We start from the raw sequence: 19,688 nt of genomic DNA, 5'->3' as shown, positions 1-19,688 counted from the left end.
TTCCCTCTCTGAAGGAGGAGAGAGGAAACTCTCTATTTTGTAATATCTATATCTCTGATAGGTCAAAATAGACCAACTACACTTAAAAAGGGGTTCAGATGCCTAGCATAAGAACTGCTAGAAAGGTGCAGTTTGGGTGCAGCAGGAAAAGAAACTAACAGGAGGGTGTTAAATAAGCAGGCAGACCTATTAGTTGCTTCTCTTGCTCCCTGTAGGCCACACTCATTTCCCATACGTATGGAAGTTATACTGCCTATCATTACATCCATTTTCTGACCACCATCGCTGCTCCAGGAACTGGAGGCAGGCAGGTTAGCTATGTACAATACAGTGAGTTTAGTGAAAGGAAACTATGAACTCTGATTCACTAGTAAACATACAATAGGAAACAATCTTGGTATGGCAGAGAGATGAGCTCGGTCGTTTGCTTTTTTGCCATCTCTACGTTTTATAATTAGGAAGACAGACTCTGTCTTGAGTGGTTTAATAGCTCAGGTGTTGCCTAGAATAATAACTGTTGTAGAGATTACAGAGGGAATCATGCTAGCTGAGTCACTTTAAGATTGCTTTACCATCTGCAGCTTCAGTACCATAACGCAGACCCAGTTCTGTAAAATGAATTGAGTACAAGGCTGAAATTAGGGCACATCCACGATCTAGTCACCAAATTACTATCGCATCTGAAATGCTTGGGAAGCTAAGTACTGGAACCAGTAAACAACAAATGTCTTTCCTGGTAAAAATTGATCTGTGGAGCATTGTGAAATGCCCCAGAGGGAAGTTATATTGACAAAGGCAATGGGAAAACTGGGATCTACAATGGAAAGAGAAAAGGCTGCAATTGGAATAAATCTTAGTAGCCAAAATAGGGAGAAGGACAATGAAATGAACCAAAATTCAATCTGTTCCCCACTTGGACGGTTGGTAACAGAGGAGGGAGGAAGGATGGCAAAGGGTTAGGGAGCTAGCTTGGGATTCAGGAGACCCTGATTTCATATGTGACTTTGAACAAGTCACTTAGGGCCAGATTTTTAAAGGGATTTAGGTGCTGACACAGGCAGGCAGGCACGAGCATTTAGACAACAGTTTCAAAAGCACCACTCAGCAGTCACCTCCCCTCCTGAGGTGCCTCAGGGCCCTAAGCTCTTAGGCTGCTTTGAAGATGCCAGCTAAGTGCTGCTGGCCCCCCCTCCACACACACCACTCACGAGCTGCTCAGAGCCCTAGCTCTAGCTGACGCCCCAGAGGCCCTGAAGCGGGATTCTCCAATGAGGCAAGGGAACACCTGTCTCGCCGTTGGGGGCCCTATCCTGTCAGCATGTGCTGAACATGCCTAAGACTTGATACCTGCACAAGACAGCCAGGGCAGAAGGGAAACTGAGGGTGAGGGTGAGCTGAGAAGTAAGGAACATGAGCAGGAGACAGAGACAGCCAACACTGTAGGAGCTGAAACCATCTATCTAAGCAACTGACCTGGCTTAGAGGCCTAAGAAGAGGGTTCACAGTTGAAGACCCCAAGTGAAGGGAGATGCCTATCTCTGGCTCATCAGTCAGATGCTCCAGGTCAGCCACTTAGCACCTAAGCCCCTCTCCTTGGCTTTTCTCTCATGGCTAATTTACGTGGCCCCCTGCTCAGCTGGCTGGCTTCTGAAAAATCCCTTTCTTAGGTGCTTGTCTATTCCCGTTCACTCTAAAGGGAGCCTCGGTGGCACAGAGTCACTTAACTTGGAAAACTCCACCAGGGCAGGCAACCTAGGGCTTAGGCATTGCTTACTCAGCCAAGCAACACCATAACAAATGTGCCCCTAAAATGGGGATTACAACACTCCCCTATCTCACAGCAGGGTTAAGACATTGCAAAGACTGGACCAGGGACCATATAAATACCTCAGACCAATAGAAAAATCAATGGCTCTGGGGAACGGTGTAGAAAATACAAGCACTTTGGGCAGAGACTTTCAAAGGCATGAAAGACAGCTAGGTAGGCAAGTCTCATTGAAAGTCTGTAGCGACTGGGTGTCTAACTACCTTTTAAGCCTTTGAAAAGCTCCTCCTTTGTTGTTTTATTAAAGAGAAACAGAATTGTTGACTGTACAAGTTGTTCTCTTACATAAGTATTAAAGAAGAGGGTGACCAACATAAAGAAGTCAGAAAGCACAGCAGAGATGAGGCAGATGAAAAGGTCACATGGGATATGCGGGGAGGGGAAGCAGAATCAAATTAAAAAGAGTAGTAGGACAAAAGGATCACAGGAGATTTTCATATTCTTGGTATCGCTCATAGCCTGAATTTGGTCAGCTAGGTGGCCAATGCCATATCTACATTTCCTTGGTTCTTATCCCAGAGGGTGACATTTCATAAGTGATATGAGTCATAAGTCCTTAAGGGTAGGATGTTTTGGGCCTCCCTCATCAGCCTTGACCCTGCTTCTGTGAAAGTCAATGGTAAAAGTAAACTACATCAGAGCTTGATGGTCTGCAAATTAAGGCCAATTGTAATGTGATTGACTTTCCTGTGTTCAAAATGCTTCATAGAACTTTCTGTACAGGCAAGATGGAGATTTTGCTTGTAGGCATGTGTCCCCTCTTGGGAAGCTCCCTGTTTTAAGCATCTATTGATTGATATAGACGTGACCATACATTATAAGCTTCTAGGGAGTATGTAGTGAACTTTTCCATCATTGTAAATTTCTTTGTAAGGATGCAAAGAAGGGATGTCCAAATGATCCTTCTGAGAGAAGTAGCAATATTATCCATGGTATGTGAACATGATATTACATAGTTTTAATGTAATTTAGATGGAATGTGAGGATGTGACTTTCTGCTTCTTGGCTCATGGCTGCTGCTCTCCTAATATGACTGAAGAAAAAGAACTCAGACCTTACAGTATGGCTACAGGAAAAGGCCTAATCCTTACATAACCACTAGGTAATAGTCTCTTCCTTTTTGGTGGTTGTCTCTCTGAGGATTTGACTTCTCCAATTGTCTTTTGTAAACAAGAGATACATAAAGATTTCCCTTTTGCATCCCAGTCTAAATAAAAGCTAACAGCCTCATTAGACAATGAGTATTGTTGCTATCAAACAACAATACACTATGCCCTGGGAGCTTTCTTTAACTGCAGCATGCACTATCTATTCTAATTAAACTGAGCTTTAGGCCCATTGCAAGGGCACTCAAGGTTGCTGTTTTTTTCTGATAATGTCTTCATAGTACACCAGGAGCTCTGTATTTAGGTTAAGTGTATTACAATATCAATTTTCTATAAGCCACTGCACTTATCCACCTGGCTTAATCAATGGTGTTGCTCTCAGAATTTTAAATAAACATTTCTTTGCTTGAGTCAAGAAATAAACCCAAGCGGATTGAAGATTTGAGGCATTCAGATTGTAAATCAATATGTAAATATCCCCAAATCCTGCCGTTTGTAATGGTGATCAGTACTAGATTTGTCAAGGATGACTGTCTGTTTTGTACATGAGACCATCTACTGACTTAAGATATCTTCTCCAACAACAATGGAAACTTGGTCACAGTTTATATTAAAAGTGCATTTATAAATAGTTTACAAAGGGTTAATATGTTATGGACTGGAGTAGTATGTGAACCACAGATATTATAAGCACATCAATATCGATCTATTTTAAGGCACCAAGTTTAAAGTATTTTTTGTGGGGTCCAGGAGGCAAAGTCGTCTATACTTGGGAGTCTGGGGGCTGAAGACTCCCAAGTAGGAGAGAGACAACTGGCATACCTCAATCATACCTGTTGCATAGGGTTGCAATGCCACTCAAATTTGGCCCAGCCACTCCTACGATTCTATGACCATGCCAGACAGAGGACTGGAAGGGACCTTAAGAGGTCATCTAGTCCAGTCCCCTGCACTCATAGCAGGACCAAGTATTATCTAGACCATCCCTGACAGGTGTTTGTCTAACCTGCTCTTAATCTCCAATGATGGAGATTCCACAACCTCCCTAGGCAATTTATTCTGGTGCTTAACCACCCCTGACATTCAGGAAGCTTTTCCTAATGTCCAATCTTAACCTCCCTTGCTGCAATTTAAGCCCATTGCTTCTTGTCCTATCCTCAGAGGTTAAGAAGAACAATTTTTCTCCCTCCTCTTTCTCCTCTCAGTCTTCTCTTTTCCAGAATAAACAAACCCAATTTTTGTCTAGACCTTTAATCATTTTTGTTGCTCTTCTCTGGGCTTTCTCCAATTTTTCCACATCTTTCCCAAAGCATGGTGCCCAGAACCGGACACAATACTCCAGTTGAGGCCTAATCAGCATGGAGTAGAGCGGAAGAATTACTTCTCATGTCTTGCTTACAACACTCCTGCTAATACATCCCAGAATGATGTTTGCTTTTTTTGCAATAGTGTTACACTGTTTACTTATATTTAGCTTGTGGTCCACTATGACCCCCAGATCCCTTTCCGCAGTACTCCTTCCTAGGTAGTCATTTCCCATTTTATATGTGTGCAACTGATTCTTCCTTCCTAAGTGGAGTACTTTACATTTGTCCTTATTGAATTTAATCCTATTTAATTCAGACCATTTCTCCAGTTTGTCCAGATCATTTTGAATTATAATCCTATCCTTCAAAGCACTTGTAACTCCTCCCAGCTTGGTATCATCCACAAACTTTAAGTGTACCCTCTGCCATTATTTAAATCATTGATGAAGATATTGAACAGAACTGATCCCTGCAGGGCCCCACTCTTTATGCCCTTCCAGCATGACACTGAACCACTGATAACTATTCTCTGGGAATGGTTTTCCAACCAGTTATGCACTCACTTTATAGTGGTTCCACCTAGGATGCATTTCCCTAGTTTGTTTATGAGAAGGTCATGCAAGACAGTATCAAAAGCTTTACTAAATTCAAGATATGCCACATCTACCATTTACCCCTCCCCCCATCCACAAGGCTTGTCACCCTGTCAAAGACAGCGATCAGGTTGGTTTGACATGATTTGTTCTTGACAAATCCATGCTGATTGTTATGTATATCCTTATTATCTTCTAGATGTTCGCAAATTGATTGCTTAATTATTTGCGCCATTATCTTTCCGGATAAGAAGTTAAGCTAACTGGTCTGTAATTCCCCAGCTTGTCTTTATTTCCCTTTTTATAAATTGGCACTATATTTGCCCTTTTCCAGTCTTCTGGAATCTCTCCAGTCTTCCATGACTTTTAAAAAATAATTGCTAATGGTTCAGATATCTCCTTAGTCAGCTTCTTGAGTATTCTAGGATGCATTTCATCAGGCCCTGGTGACTTGAAGACATCTAACTTGTCTAAGTAATTTTTAACTTGTTGTTTCACTATATTAGCCTCTGATCCTATCTCATTTTCACTGGCATTCACCATGTTAAACGTCCAATCACCACCAACCTTCTTGGTGAAAACCGAAACAAAGAAGTCTTGAAGCACTTCTGCCATTTCCACATTTTCTGTTGTTCCCCCTCCCCCTCATTGAGTAATGGGCCTAACCTGTCCTTGGTCTTCCTCTTGCTTCTAATGTATTTGTAGAATGTTTTCTTGTTATCCTTTATGTCTCTAGCTGGTTTGATCTTGTTTTGTGGCTTGGCCTTTCTAATTTTGTCCCTACATACTTGTGTTATTTGTTTGTTTATATTCATCCTTTGTAATTTGACCTAGTTTCCACTTTTTGTAGGACTTATTTTATTTTATTTTATTTTTAGATCATTGAAGATCTCCTGGTTAAGCCAGGGTGGTCTCTTGCAATACTTTCTATCTTTCGTATGCAGTGGGATAGTTTGCCCTTAATAACATCTCTTTGGAAAAACTGCCATTTGTCTTCAATATTTTCCCCCTTATGCTTGCTTCCCAGGGGATCTTACCTAAAAACTCCCTGAGTTTGCTAAAGTCTGTCTTCTTGAAATCCTTGAAATGATGCAGGGATGGGAAGGGTAAACAAGGCCAAATTTGAGTGGCGATGAGACCCTGTATGCCAGGGTACGATGCCACTCAAATTTAGGGCAGCCAGGAAGCTAACCTGGGCTCGCCATTCTGGTTGTACCTCTGGCTCAAAAACTGAGCCTGGGCCACACATCCTACATAACCCAGGGCCTAAGTTGCCCCCCATATTGTCTGAGTACCTCATAATCTCTAATGTATACGTCCTCACAACACCCCATTTTACACATTGGGAACTGAAGCACAAAGCAGCTAAGTGACTTGCCCATGGTCACATAGGAAGTCCGTGGTAAAACGAGGACTTGAACTCAGGTTTTCCCAGTCCTAGATTAGTGCCCTAACCACTAAACAAGACTTCTTCTCTATAGAGGGTATTATAGTTGGCTATTACCCATGGTTCTAAGGCGACCTGGTCAAAGAATAAAAACTTAATTCTGCAAAAGATTTCAGTATTTCAAAGTTGTTTTCATTTAGAAAGGTTTGAAACTGACCCACTTTCATTTTTCAAAATATCTGACAAACTTGTTAGCAATTTCCTCCCCAAAATTCCTTTTGGAAATGTTATTAAAAATGTCATCTGAATGGATGTTGACATTTTAAATTTGCCAGAAGCCTCATTTTTGATAAATGAAAAATATTGTTGATGTTTTTGACAAACACTTCAGTGAAAAAGGTGGCAACATTTTTCACTAAAAAGAAGTATTGCCAATGTTTGTGGCAAATTTTCCTTTTTTATCAAAAAACACATGTCTTCAAATATTTTCAATCAGCATTAGTTATTTGTAGTGCTGGGTGAATAACTACCTTTTTCCTTTTTTTTTTTTTATGGCAGCTCCTAATAATAAAAAAAATTGGTTTGCGTCAAACCAAATCTGAATTTTTTTTGGAATTTTTCAGAATCGAAAGTCTCTTTTGGGTCTGTTCTAGGCAAACAATTCAAACCTGGGTCTTCCAGTTCTTCGGTGAATTCTCTAACCATTGGGCTAAACCTTGGTGGGGGTGAAGGCAGCAGCACCATCACCTCCTCTGCCGCCTCCTCTGACTTTTTGGTGAGTGGCTGAAACGATCTGTATCAAATTTGCTAATAGTTTGGAGTGAAACTGCATTTTTTTTGTCAAACTATTAGTCAAAAAATTTTCACCCACCTCTAGTTGTATGTATCTTATGACCTCTATGACAATTGAGTGACCATTTTAAACAACATCTGTTAGTAATTTATTTCCCTTTTATTTATAAATGTTCCTTGACTAGAAAGTGTGTCCAGAAACCCCATTAACATATTTTATGTTGCACTTTCTCAAACAATGGTCTTATGACTTCCAGGGACCTTTATTGTTTAAAATGTTTGCTGACTGGAAATAGACTATTTGGCTCTATAGCAGGCGAAATGTCATTGGAACTATCTGTACAGTATGACAGAGGCAAGGCTAGCACTACACATTTCCTTTGGCTCCCTGAGAACCAGCATGTTTAGATTAACATTTTCTGAGGAAAAGTTTAATTTAAGTGGGGTTTTGTCAGTAAAGTGAATTGATAATTTGGCTCCAACGTACATATAGCTCCTTTCCTGTGCTACTGAATTATTATTGTGATGGAGCAGTAGCTCCATCATACTTAAGGGCATGTTATAGACTTCAGTTTAATAGGAGCTGTGAGCCTTTATTTTGTAAAGTTTTTATTGGAATGGCAGAAACTAAAACATAAATATAAACTCCAACACCATGAAAAATAGTGCTCAGAAACATGGATTGAGACAGAACAAGGAGAGTTCAAAGATCACCCCCTTTTGGTAGCTTTTCCCCGTCTTGTCTCACTTTTTCTTTTCATCCCTTTTGAAAGAAATCTAAATCCAACTCCAGGATCTGTCCTCTGCCCATATCAGTGCCGCTCACATGCTGATTCCTTGAATAGCGTTTTAGACATTGGTAGTGTTTGCCTATTGAACACTTCAGAACTTTGGAACCATAATGGCAAACTTGTGCAACAAGCCAAACCCACCAAACCTGACAATGTGTCTGCTGCAGTATGAACATGTTAGTCACACTGTACAACAGGTGAAATCCTGGCTCCACTGAAGTTACTCGTGTCTGGGGGTGCCAATGGGTGGGGAGTAGAAGAGACCCTGAAAATAGGTACCGTATATATTCGTTCATTAGCCTGTTTGTTTATAAGACGACCCCCACCCCAAGATGCATAGGTAAAAATAGCAAAAACTGTATGACCCTTTCATAAGCTGACCCTATATTTCAGGGGTTGGCAAACTTTGGCTCCTGGCCCATTAGGGTAAGATGCTAGCAGGCCTGGACGTTTTGTTTACCTAGAGCGTTCACACAGCTCCCATTGGCTGGGAACAGCAAACCATGACCACTGGGAGCTGAGTGGCTCTGTGCCTGCAGATGCTCCAAGTAAACAAAACATCCTGACCCACCAGCAGCTTACCCTGACAGGCCAGGAGCCAAAGTGTTCCAACCTCTGCTATATTTTAAAAGCTGGCATCACAAGAAACACTCAAAAGTTTTGCTAGAATTATTTGAATGTAATCTAATGAGAAAACCTGTTATAATTGAACAAATATGTATTCACCTTCAAAATTACAGTCCATATTTAAAATCAGTAAATGGGTATTTAAAACAAGTAACAGAACAATATGAGACTTTAAAAAGTCTTAAAATCCTTCAAAGTCTGAATCAGTCTCTGATTCACCAAGCAGTTCATTAAACTCAGCTTCAGTCACAGCTGCACCTGCATTGTCATCATAGATGTCGGCAGTGTCGTCTTCAGACTCAGATTCCTTCTCATCAGCCTCTGTTGTGTCATCATCAAATATAGCATCATCTTCTGACCCATTGAGAGCATTGCTGATACAGCATTTCCTAAATGATTTTTCTATCAATCCCGAGGGAATGGACACCCACGCGTCCTTGATCCACTGGGCAACCAGATTGATTTCAGGTTTCATAAGATTCCCGCCTTTTGTCAACTTCACCATGCCTGAGCATGTGTAACTTTATGTTCCAGCTGTTGCGGTACCAGTGCACTGTGAGTATCTGTCCCATAATTTTCATACCGGTTTCAGAAATAGGGCTTTGAATTAACTGTGGATTACTACTCCCACAATCTATCTACCTAGCTAGCTAGCTAGCTTCTTTTTTAAGTGAAGCATATTAATTAATTTTCCTTGCATAAAACAGCCTTATTTTGTAAAATTAAATGGATTGGATTGCATAAAAATCATCTTTACATTTTAAAACAAGAGAACCCTACAGATTATGCAGATGACGTTTCTGTTTAATAAGCGGCAGTGCAGCAATGTTATACAATTTGCAGTAGCTCAAAACAAAGTAAATTGGGAGTAGAGGAGACCGTGATCTCTGAAGAGGATACAGAAGCACTGAGGCATTGTGCCCGGTGGACAAACGTTGTGAGCCTACACTGCTACTGCAATGGTGCAGTGACCCCCTCCAGGGTACCCTGGTGATGAACATTGCTCTGATAAAGTGCAACTGTAATGCTGCCGACTGAACGTGGGCACTGTTACAAACATTTTTGTGTATGGACACAAGAATAGAAATCCTGGCTCCATTGAAGTCAATAGCAAAATTCCCACTGACTTCAGCGGAGCCAGGATTTCACCTGTTGTACAGTGTGTGCAACTCCTAAAGGTTCTGTCATGGCTCAGTAATGACAGCAAAAAGAAAGAGGTTCTGTGATGAGTTCAGAACCTTGTCTCCAATTGTCAGTTGCATGGATCTTAGAAGTGATCTGCCTCCTCCACATGCTGTTCTGTCAGGTACACAGAGAAATACTTCTCTTCCCCCACTGTCCTTTCAAAACACCGCTGTCTATGAGTAGTTATTCTTACTCTACAGTCCTTAAAGGAACATTAACTCATGGGAACCTGGAGAGGGTCTGGGGTTTAAAGCCATTCCCAGATGATACAAAATTACTCGAGACAGTTAAATCCAAAGCAGAGTGTGAAGAATTACAAAGGGATCTTAAAAAACTGGGTGACTGGGCAACAAAATGGCAGATGAAATTAACTGTTGATAAAGCAATGCACATTGGAAAACAATCCCAACTATACATACAAAATCATGGGATCTAAATTAGCTGTTATCACTCAACAAAGGGATCTTGGCGTCATTGTGGATAATTCTCTGAAAACATCTACTCCATGTGCAGCAGCAGTCAAAAAAGTGAACAGAACGTTAGGAATCATTAGGAAAGAGACGGATAATAAGACAGAAAATATCATAATGCCACTATTTAAATCCCTGGTACACCCACACCTTGAATACTGTGTGCAGTTCTGGTCACCCCATCTCAAAAAAAAGATATACTGGAATTTGAAAAGGTATAGAGACGGGCAACAAAAATTATGACAGGTGTGTTGTCAGTTGTTGGCTGCATGTGTGTTCTCTCTGTCTGCTGTGCCAGTGCTGTGCAGATAGCTGGCCCAGCAGAAGGTGATCAAACTGCCCAAAGACACCACAGACTCAGTTCACTTGACCAAGTTTATAGTCAACAAAGCACAGTCCTAGCTCCTCAGATCAATGTTTACAGTTACTCTAGCACATGTATGCCTGTTACAATGGACTCTGACCAGAGAGCAATAGGACCTTCCACACACACACCCTCTGCAGGCCAGAGAAAGACACCCCCTTCGCAACCTCTCTTAGAATCATAGGACTGCAAGGGACCTTGAGAGGTCATCTAGTCCATTCCTCTCCACTCAGGGCAGGACCAAGTATTACCTAGACCAGGGGTCAGCAACCTTTCAGAACTGCTGTGCCGAGTCTTCATTTATTCACTCTAATTTAAGGTTTCGCGTGCCAGTAATACATTTTAATGTTTTTAGAAGGTCTCTTTCTATAGGTCTATAATATATAACTAAACTATTGTATGTAAAGTAAATAAGGTTTTTTTAAATGTTTAAGAAGCTTCATTTAAAATTAAATTAAAATGCAGAGCCCCCCCGGCTCTACCCCTGACCTAGACCATCCCTTACAAGTGTTTGGATATTTTTAAGAGCAGGTTAGACAATGAGGGAGATTCCACAACCTCCTTAAGCAACAATCACCCTGACAGTTAAGATTTTTTTCCTAATGTCCAACCTGAACTGCCCTTGCTGCAATTTAAGCCCATTGCTTCTTGTCCTATCCTCAGAAGTCAAGGAGAACAAGTTTTCTCCCTTCTTCTTGTAACACCCTCTTATATGCTTGAAAGCTGTTATGTCTCCTCTGTCTTCTCTTCTCCAGACTAAACAAACCCAATTTTTTTCAATCTTCCCTCAGAGGTCATGTTTTCTAGACATTTAATAATTTTTGTTGCTCTTCTCTGGACTTTCTCCAATTTGTCCATATCTTTTTCTAAAATGTGGTGCCCAGAACTGTACACAATACTCCAGTTGAGACCTAATCAGCATGGAGTAGAGCGGAAGAATTACTTCTCATGTCTTGCTTACAACACTCCTACTAATACAGTTACACTGTTCATTCATATTTAGTTTGTGATCCACTATGATCCCCAGATCCCTTTCCGCAGTACTCCTTCCGAGGCAGTCCTTTCCCATTTTGTAAGTGTGCAACTGATTGTTTCTTCCTAAGTCGAGTACTTTGCAGTTGTCCTTATTGAATTTCATCCTATTTACTTCAGATCATTTCTCCAGTTTGTCCAGATCATTTGGAGGATAGGATTAAAATCCCTCCCAGCTTGACATCATCTGCAAACTTTATAAGTGTACTCTATGCCATTATCTAAATAATTGATGAAGATATTGAACAGAACCATACCCAGAACTGATCCCTGCAGGACCCCACTTGATATGCCCTTTCAGCTTGACTGTGAACCACTGATAACTACTCTCTGGGAATGGTTTTCCAACCAGGTATGCACCCACCTTATAGTAGCTCCATCTAGATTGTATTTCCCTAGTTTGTTTATGAGAAGGTCATGCGAGACCGTATCAAAAGCCTTACTAAAGTCCAGATGTACCACATCTACTGCTTCTTTGCTGCCACTGCAGGTACTCCCAACACTGCCTGTCTGAATGCAGACTTTGTTTTTGCACTCAGCAGCTCTTTCTTGGACCCTTTTACTGTCAAAGAAAACTTTTTTAATAGCATGTGAGGCTTAGGTTTACATAACTCCTCTATTTGACAAAGCAAACTTGTTGGCATCTAACTTAATATGAGGTCTAGAAAGTGTTTGACATCTGTTGTTAGGTTTACCATGGTGCAACAGGATTACCATTTTATTTGGCAAGGTATAGAATTTAATTACATGCATTTTTTCCAAAACTTTCTTCCTCTTTACAGCAATTATTACATTCTGCTGTGTTCATCCTAACTGTTGCCCTCCTTGCTCACCTGTAATTGACATGAGTTCCCATTATGTGGAAATGCTTCCTTAACACCAGCTGCTTGTAAAACTCTGGATGGGCAAAATTTATCAGGTACCAAATGACAGAGCACAAAACTGGGCACGTGAGACCACACAGGCAAGCTCAGAAATACCAGTTTTAGAGCCTGATCCAAAGTCCACTGAAATCAACAGGAGTCTGTCCATTCACTTCTGTGGGTTTGGAATCAGGCCATGAATGATTTACAAATGCAAGCTGCAATTTATATGTGAACCTTCCAGTTGCTATGCTGAGCAAAATAGGTGCAATTTTCTATTAACAACTTCTAAATATAACAATCATGTTTAATACAACTTTAAATGCCACGTAATATCTCTGTGTGTGTGTATATAATATATATACATACACACCTACACTATCCCTTTTATCCTTTGAAACTCAGAGCTTACCCTTATGTATTTACTCCACTGGGGTTGGACATGACAGAAACAAGCCCTTGTTTGGAAGGAAGCTTGTGAAAAGATTTCACTGCTGTTTTCTGTTACCTAGATACATATGCATTAAAGAGACACTGTCAGGTGACTTAAACGCCTGATTTAGGCTTTGTAAAAAACAGAACAAAACACAAGATGTTTTTGGGAAAAATCTAACAATAGAAATGTTGTCAGGCTTTTTTTGTTCAGTTTGGGTTTTTTGCATTTCAATGAAAAGTGTTATTTGTGCCTAAAAATTCCTATATAAGGTTGGCAAACCTAAGCTGAGTGAAATGCAAAAAGGAAAGAATAACTTCTAAGATCAAAATGGTGACATGTAAATTAGATTTCTAAATCTTTCAGTTTTGCAGAGTTACAATGTTGGCAGTGACAGCTAGAATGAGCATCTTGGAAGGAAACGTTTAAATTGTTCATATACCTTAGTGTTCTAAATTAACGTGCATCAACTCAGGAAAAGAATATGAGCATCATTATGGACAGCAATGAAGGCCTCTACTCAATGTGCAGTGGTGGTCAAAAAAGCAAACCAGATATTATCATATAAACCAATGGTGCAGTCTCACTCAGAATATTGTGTGTAGTATTGGTCACCCCATCTCAAATATGATACAGCAGAATTAGAGAGGGTTCAGAGAAGGACAACAAGAATGACCTATGGCCAGGGAGAGAACTCATAAAGAGAGACTGAAGGGATTGTTCACCTTAGAAAGGAGACAAATAAGTGAGGACATGATAAATGTATATGGAACATCCTAACGAAGATAGATCAGGAACGTCTGTTCTCTCTGCCTTATAACACAAGAAGAAGGAGGAGACATTCAATTAAATTAAAAGGGAGTAAATTTAAAACTGTATAAAAAATTTCCTTTTATAATGCACAATTAAACTGTGGAACTCATTGTCACTTGAAATCACTAAGGCCACAAACTTTGCAAGATTCATAAAGGGACTGGACATTACTATTGGATAACAGGTCAGTCTCTAGGTTTTATCCTGGTCTCTAATAGTTAATGTCGGCGGTGGGGCAGATTACCCCACATCTGCCTACTCCTCTGAAACATCTGGTACTGTTGGAGGCTGTATACTGGACTAGATGGACTGTGGGTCCAATCCAGTCTGGCAATTCTTATGGTCCTATGCACCATATCATTAAGTAAATTGTTCCAATGACTGATTACCCTTACTGTTAAAATGTGCATTCCCAGGTGAGCCAATGACCCAGTCTAGTCCGTACAAAAAAACTCTGCTGGCCATTGGGGGTTAGGAAAGAGAAGACAGTTCCTGGCGTTCTCCCATCCCACTCTTCCCTTCTCCCTACAGTGCAGGGGAACGAGGCAGAGCTTAGTCTTTGAGCTGCTCCAAGTGGAGCTTTTACAATACAGGCAGAACAGATCAAAGAAAAGAATCAGAATGGGAAGCTCTTGAGCATTTCACAACCGGGCAAAATATTGCTACAAAAGTGGCTGGTGTTTTTATTTTATTTTGAAAATCTGGTCCCGTTATCTGTGGGCATCAACTCAGTATAAAGAAGAGTCAGTAGAAGGGGATTGCTCACTTTAGAAAGGAGCCAATAAGAGGGAACTTAAATTACACAAGTAGGAGAGTAAATTACACAACACCTCTGAGTCTGGCCCAAAGGGTCTACTCCTGTAGACCTGGACTCAGTGTGTCCTCCCAGGCAAGCCTATGCTGTGAATTTCATTTTACAATGGATTGCTTTATACAATAACATACTAGATCTACCACAGGGATAAACATACACCACTAACTCTGTATTCCTGAGGCAACCAAAGCTCACTTCGAACTGAATGGGAGTTTTGGATGCCCAAGGAATACGGGATTCGACTCTTAATGGAAGTAGATGGAGTATAAGAGTCATCCAAGTGGAAAAACTTCAGTCAGTCCTTGTACATAAATTACACTCCAATTTGAGCTAACTGGGGAGCTACATCTCCGCAATGATCTTAGGACGTACAAAGGCTGTCGTGTGAGCTCAGGCGCTTCATGATGCTTGTGCCTGTCTAAAGCTTTCAGTTATTACACTGACATCACTAACCTTTTTTTTATGCTTGTATCATAGGAAAAGATCTGCTATGTCCAGGTGATACATCTGTGTGTAATTTTCCATTGAAAGTCTGGTAGTTTATTTAGGCTATAACTCTGCCTATTAGGTTTAAATAAACATTTCCTCATTTGAAGAAAAAAAAAACCTAATTAAAAACTCCAGAGCTTGTTTGCCATCACTAACGCCCAGCCATAAAACATGCTGGCGTCTGTAGTGTAATGAAATAAGACTTTATATACCTGTATCTTTGAAGGTGTGTAAATGTTGTGCAATATGAATGTTCTAACCTGTTTGATCATTTGCTTTAGGCCAATGTAGATCTGGAAAAATTGTTTCATGCTACTTTTAATTTTTTTTTAAATGTGACAAAAACTTTACCACCACAATCAAATAAATCATCGTTTTCCACAGGAATGATCAATTTACAGTGGATAATGCAGAAAGTTCCAGTCAGACTGATAGATAATATTCGTCTTTATGGGTTTGTCTCCTCAACCCTTACACATGTCAGGTAGCCTTTAATAACATGAGTCAATGGGACCAATATGCCTGAATTAGTGCTACTGCGCCGAGTTAGGGTTACAGAATCAGTCTTTGCATGTGTGTAAATTTTCAGATTTTAATGCAATTTGATCATTAATGGACTTTGGAAACCAATATGTTCATAATAGCAACCTCTTGCTACACCTTGACCAACTTCTGAGACCTAATGGTCTGTTCTCCCATCAATTCACCAGTCCCATTGACATTGCCCAGAAGAATGCAGGTACATCGAGGAGAGAATGGAGATAGATACCTAGAGCCGTAGCAGGATTTGGCACTACATTAGACATTTTTGACAGTTTGCAAGCAAAGACCTGAACAGTATGATTGATTAATTTCAGATTAGTGTAAATGCAGTCTAGACTAAGAAAATCAAAGCAAGTCAACAGCAGTTTGCTGCTGACCTACAAAGGAAAAGAATGAAAAAATGCCATTTAATAGTGTGCACGGATGATCGCAGCAGCAGTCTGACCTTTGATAGCCTGGTCTGTTTAGGGACACAATACATGGAAATATTCTTGGCTTGTACTAGAAAAATGGCAATGCTCATAGGAAGATGTGAGTATAGAAGTGATTAAAGCATGGGCCTGGCAGTTGAGTGATGTCTGTCCTGTAACTGACTCTGCCATGTACTTGACATGTGACCACAGCTATCTTACTTAGAGCCAGACTTTCAAAAAACAGAGAGCCAGATGTCTGTGTGCAGTCTTATGAATGAATCAGGGTGACAGTTACAACTTGTATGCACAGGTTAATTCCACATGCACTCATGGCAATTGTAAGTAAAAATACAGATGGACAGTTGTGCATGGACCTTGCACTTCTTTACATTTTTTCTGAGAACTTGGCTTTAAATCTCTCTGCCTCAGTTTTCCTACCTATAAAATCACAAGGTGGTTCTGTGGTTTAATAAAGCATTTTGCATACCCAGGTGGCAAGCACTGCTGAAGTGCAAAGCTCTATTTCCAAATTGAATGCAATGAATTTGGAATGGATAACTTGCCACATAAATATACCCATTAAGCATGGCACTGTGCCTGAGCTCCTCCAGTTACACAACCAGACCTTTTTTCATTTTGTATCTTCTGAATATAGCAACTCATCTCTCCTCATCTCACGGTTTTAGTGGGCTCATCACCATGTTTGTATATAACTAACTTGGGGTGGATTATGGAAGAGGGGACTTTTTATTATATCAGTAGCCAGGCTTTGGGGGCAGTGTTCATTGGCCTTTTCTTAGCACACTGTTGCATATTTATATCTATCTACCATCACCATGTTAGTGATCACAGTAGGTATAATGGAAAATTATTTATTATTCATATTCTGGTCATGCCCCCAAATGGATCAAGACATTATAGTCCTAGATGTGTACAACCATATAAAAGAAACAATCCCTACTCCAGTGAGCAGGCTATCCATTGGAAGCATGCCGTGAACAGGGATGGAGCAGCTAGTGGATGTCTAAAATGTCAATTTGCTAGCTACTAACAGGCCATTTCTGTCCTCCACTTAGTCTCAGACTCTTTGAGAGACTCTCAACCTCCCTCATCCCTTGAAGTCTGTTTTTCAGCCTCTCTCTGACTAGCTATCTCTTACATTCAGCTTTGATCACTTTTGTACTGCCTTTTGACATAATTCTTATCCTGATATGCTTTACTTCTGCAGTTCCTAATATAGCTGTGCCTAATGAGACAAAAATCAGATAGGCAAAGGAAAAGACTGATTTGCTGAGTTAACAATTTCATATCCATTCATCTTCAGTTAGAAATAAAAAAATCAACAGGACATAGGCAACAGGGCTGGTGAGCCCAAAGGGATCATTCATGCTATAGTGCAGTGTAACATTTAGGGCCCAGTCTTACTATTGACTTCAGTGGAAGCATTGTTAGACCCTCACAGGAGAGGGAAAAAGTCATTTTAGTGGGAATTGCAGGTGCTGCCAAACCTCACAGCGGCAGGCCCCAAGGGAGGAACTGGGTAATAAGCAACTGGGTAAGGGCTGAACTAATTTATAGCCCTAATACAGTCATATTTATATGGAAGGATGAGTGAATGTTAACAATAACATGTTTGGTCAATCTGTTTTTTACTGTATGAAGAATATATAGGAAATAACCAATTCAGTACTGTTAAATGTGCCAGATGAAGAGTGACCAGATGTCCCGATTTTATAGGGACAGTCCTGATTTTTTGGGTCTTTTTCTTATATAGGCTCCTATTACTCCCCACCGCCTGTCCTGATTTTTCACATTTGCTGTCTGGTCACCCTAAGCAGATGCATACTCCAAAATGCACCTCCCGGCCACACATCAAAAAGCTATTTGAAGGGAGGGGGAGGACAATGGTATATGAAAAGAGGCGAAAGATCATCTACTTGAGGGTACAGATTTCCTTAGACAGCAAAGCTGTCATTGGTGTTCATTTCATGGTCTCATAAACACTTAATCAATATAATGCATAAAACACTTTTAAAATGACCAATTCACCACCGTCTCTTCAGTATAATTTAATGAAAAATAGGTAAGCAAGTGGAACTCTACTTCATATATTTGGTACGAGTGGGCTTCTGTAACCCAACCCTACGTTTAGGGACATGCCCTTAAACGAGAGAGATACTGGTGGACAATGCAGAAGCCACATGAAAATGTAAGTAGGAAACCTGCTATGGAATCTGAACCCTTAGTTAAATCAGTCCCACAGTAAAGATCTGGTAATCTTAGATCTATATTACACTCTAGCACTGTGCTCCAGGGGCTAGACCAATGCAGTGGGACTGTGGAGGCCTAGGGTCTGTTCCTGTCTCAGGTTTGCTAAGTGATCTTGGGTAAGTCTCTGTGCCTCATTTTCTCCCCATCTGTCAAGTGGGGATAATGGTACTTAACTCCTAAAGTGCTTTGAGAGCTATGGATAAAAACCACTTTACAGCTGAATGCTTTCTTCAGGCGTGGTGGTGGTATTGAACATTAGCTGTACGTATTGGAAAGGAGCAAAACGATTGCTGAATGTGTCCTAAAGAAACAGTGTGTTTGCCTAGAAAAGGAAGTTTAACTGGCTAACCTGACTGATCCCATAATCTAAAGATTAGGTCAAGACTCTTAGCAGCTGCATCTTAATGTCAGCTTGTCTGTTATGAAAAGGTCTGGAGTATGTAAATAATCCTGGTAGAGACGTGGCAGATTGCAGTGCCAGGGAGGGGGCACGGGCACTAGTGCCAAAATCAATCCATAGATTCCAAGGCCAGAAGGGCCCATCCTGATCATCTGGTCTGACCTTCTGTATAACACAGGCCAGAGAATGTCTCCAAATTTTATGTAGCAGAGCTTTTAGAGAAACAGCCAGTCAATTTTAAAATTGCCTGTGATGGAGAATCCAGCATGACTTTTGGGAAATTGTTCCAATGGATAATTACCTTCACTGTTTAAAAACTTACACCTTATTTCTTGTCTGAATTTGTCCAGTTTCAACTTTCAGCCATTGGCTAATGTTACATTTTCGTCTGCTATATTGAAGAGTTCATTTTCAAATACCCATTCCTCATGTAGGTACTTATAAACTGTGATCAACCTTAACCTTCTCTTTCAACTAAATCTGTTGAGTTCCTTGAGTCTATCATTCTAAGGGCATATCTACACTTACCTCCGGAGCGATCGATCCATTTATGTCTAGTGAAGATGCGATAAGTCAACCGCCGAGTGCTCTCTCATCAACTCTGGTACTCCACCGGAGCGAGAAGCGTACGAGGAGTCGATGGGAGAGCATCAGCAGCCAACCTACCGCAGTGAAGACACCGCAGTAAGTACCTCTAAGTACATCGACTTCAGCTGAAGTTGCGTAACTTAGACCAACTTAGCTTGTGCTCCCCTCCCCTCGTGTAGACCAGGCCTAAGGCATGTTTTCTAATCCTTTATTCTTGTGGCTCTTCTCTGAACCCTCTCCAATTTATCAACATCCTTTTTGAATTGTGGATACCAGATCGGGACACTTGTACCAATGCCAAATACAGAGGTAAAATAACCTCTCTACTCCTATTCAACATTCTCCTGTTTTTACATCCCAGGATCACATTAGCCCTTTTGACCATGGCATCAAACTCAGTTTGTGTTCAGCTGAATATCCACCATAACCCCCAATCTTCTTTTTATTAGTCACCGCTTCCCAGGATAGAGTTCCCCATCCTCTAAGTGTGGCCAACTGTCTTTGTTTTTAAATGTATACATTTACATTTAGCCATATTAAGACACATATTGTTTGCTTGTGCCCAGTTTTCCAAGCAATACA

This window comes from Mauremys mutica, chromosome 4, assembly GCF_020497125.1.
Source record: "Mauremys mutica isolate MM-2020 ecotype Southern chromosome 4, ASM2049712v1, whole genome shotgun sequence".
In the NCBI taxonomy this organism is placed as follows: Eukaryota; Metazoa; Chordata; order Testudines; family Geoemydidae; genus Mauremys; species Mauremys mutica.
Note: the sequence above shows the minus strand (reverse complement) of the source record.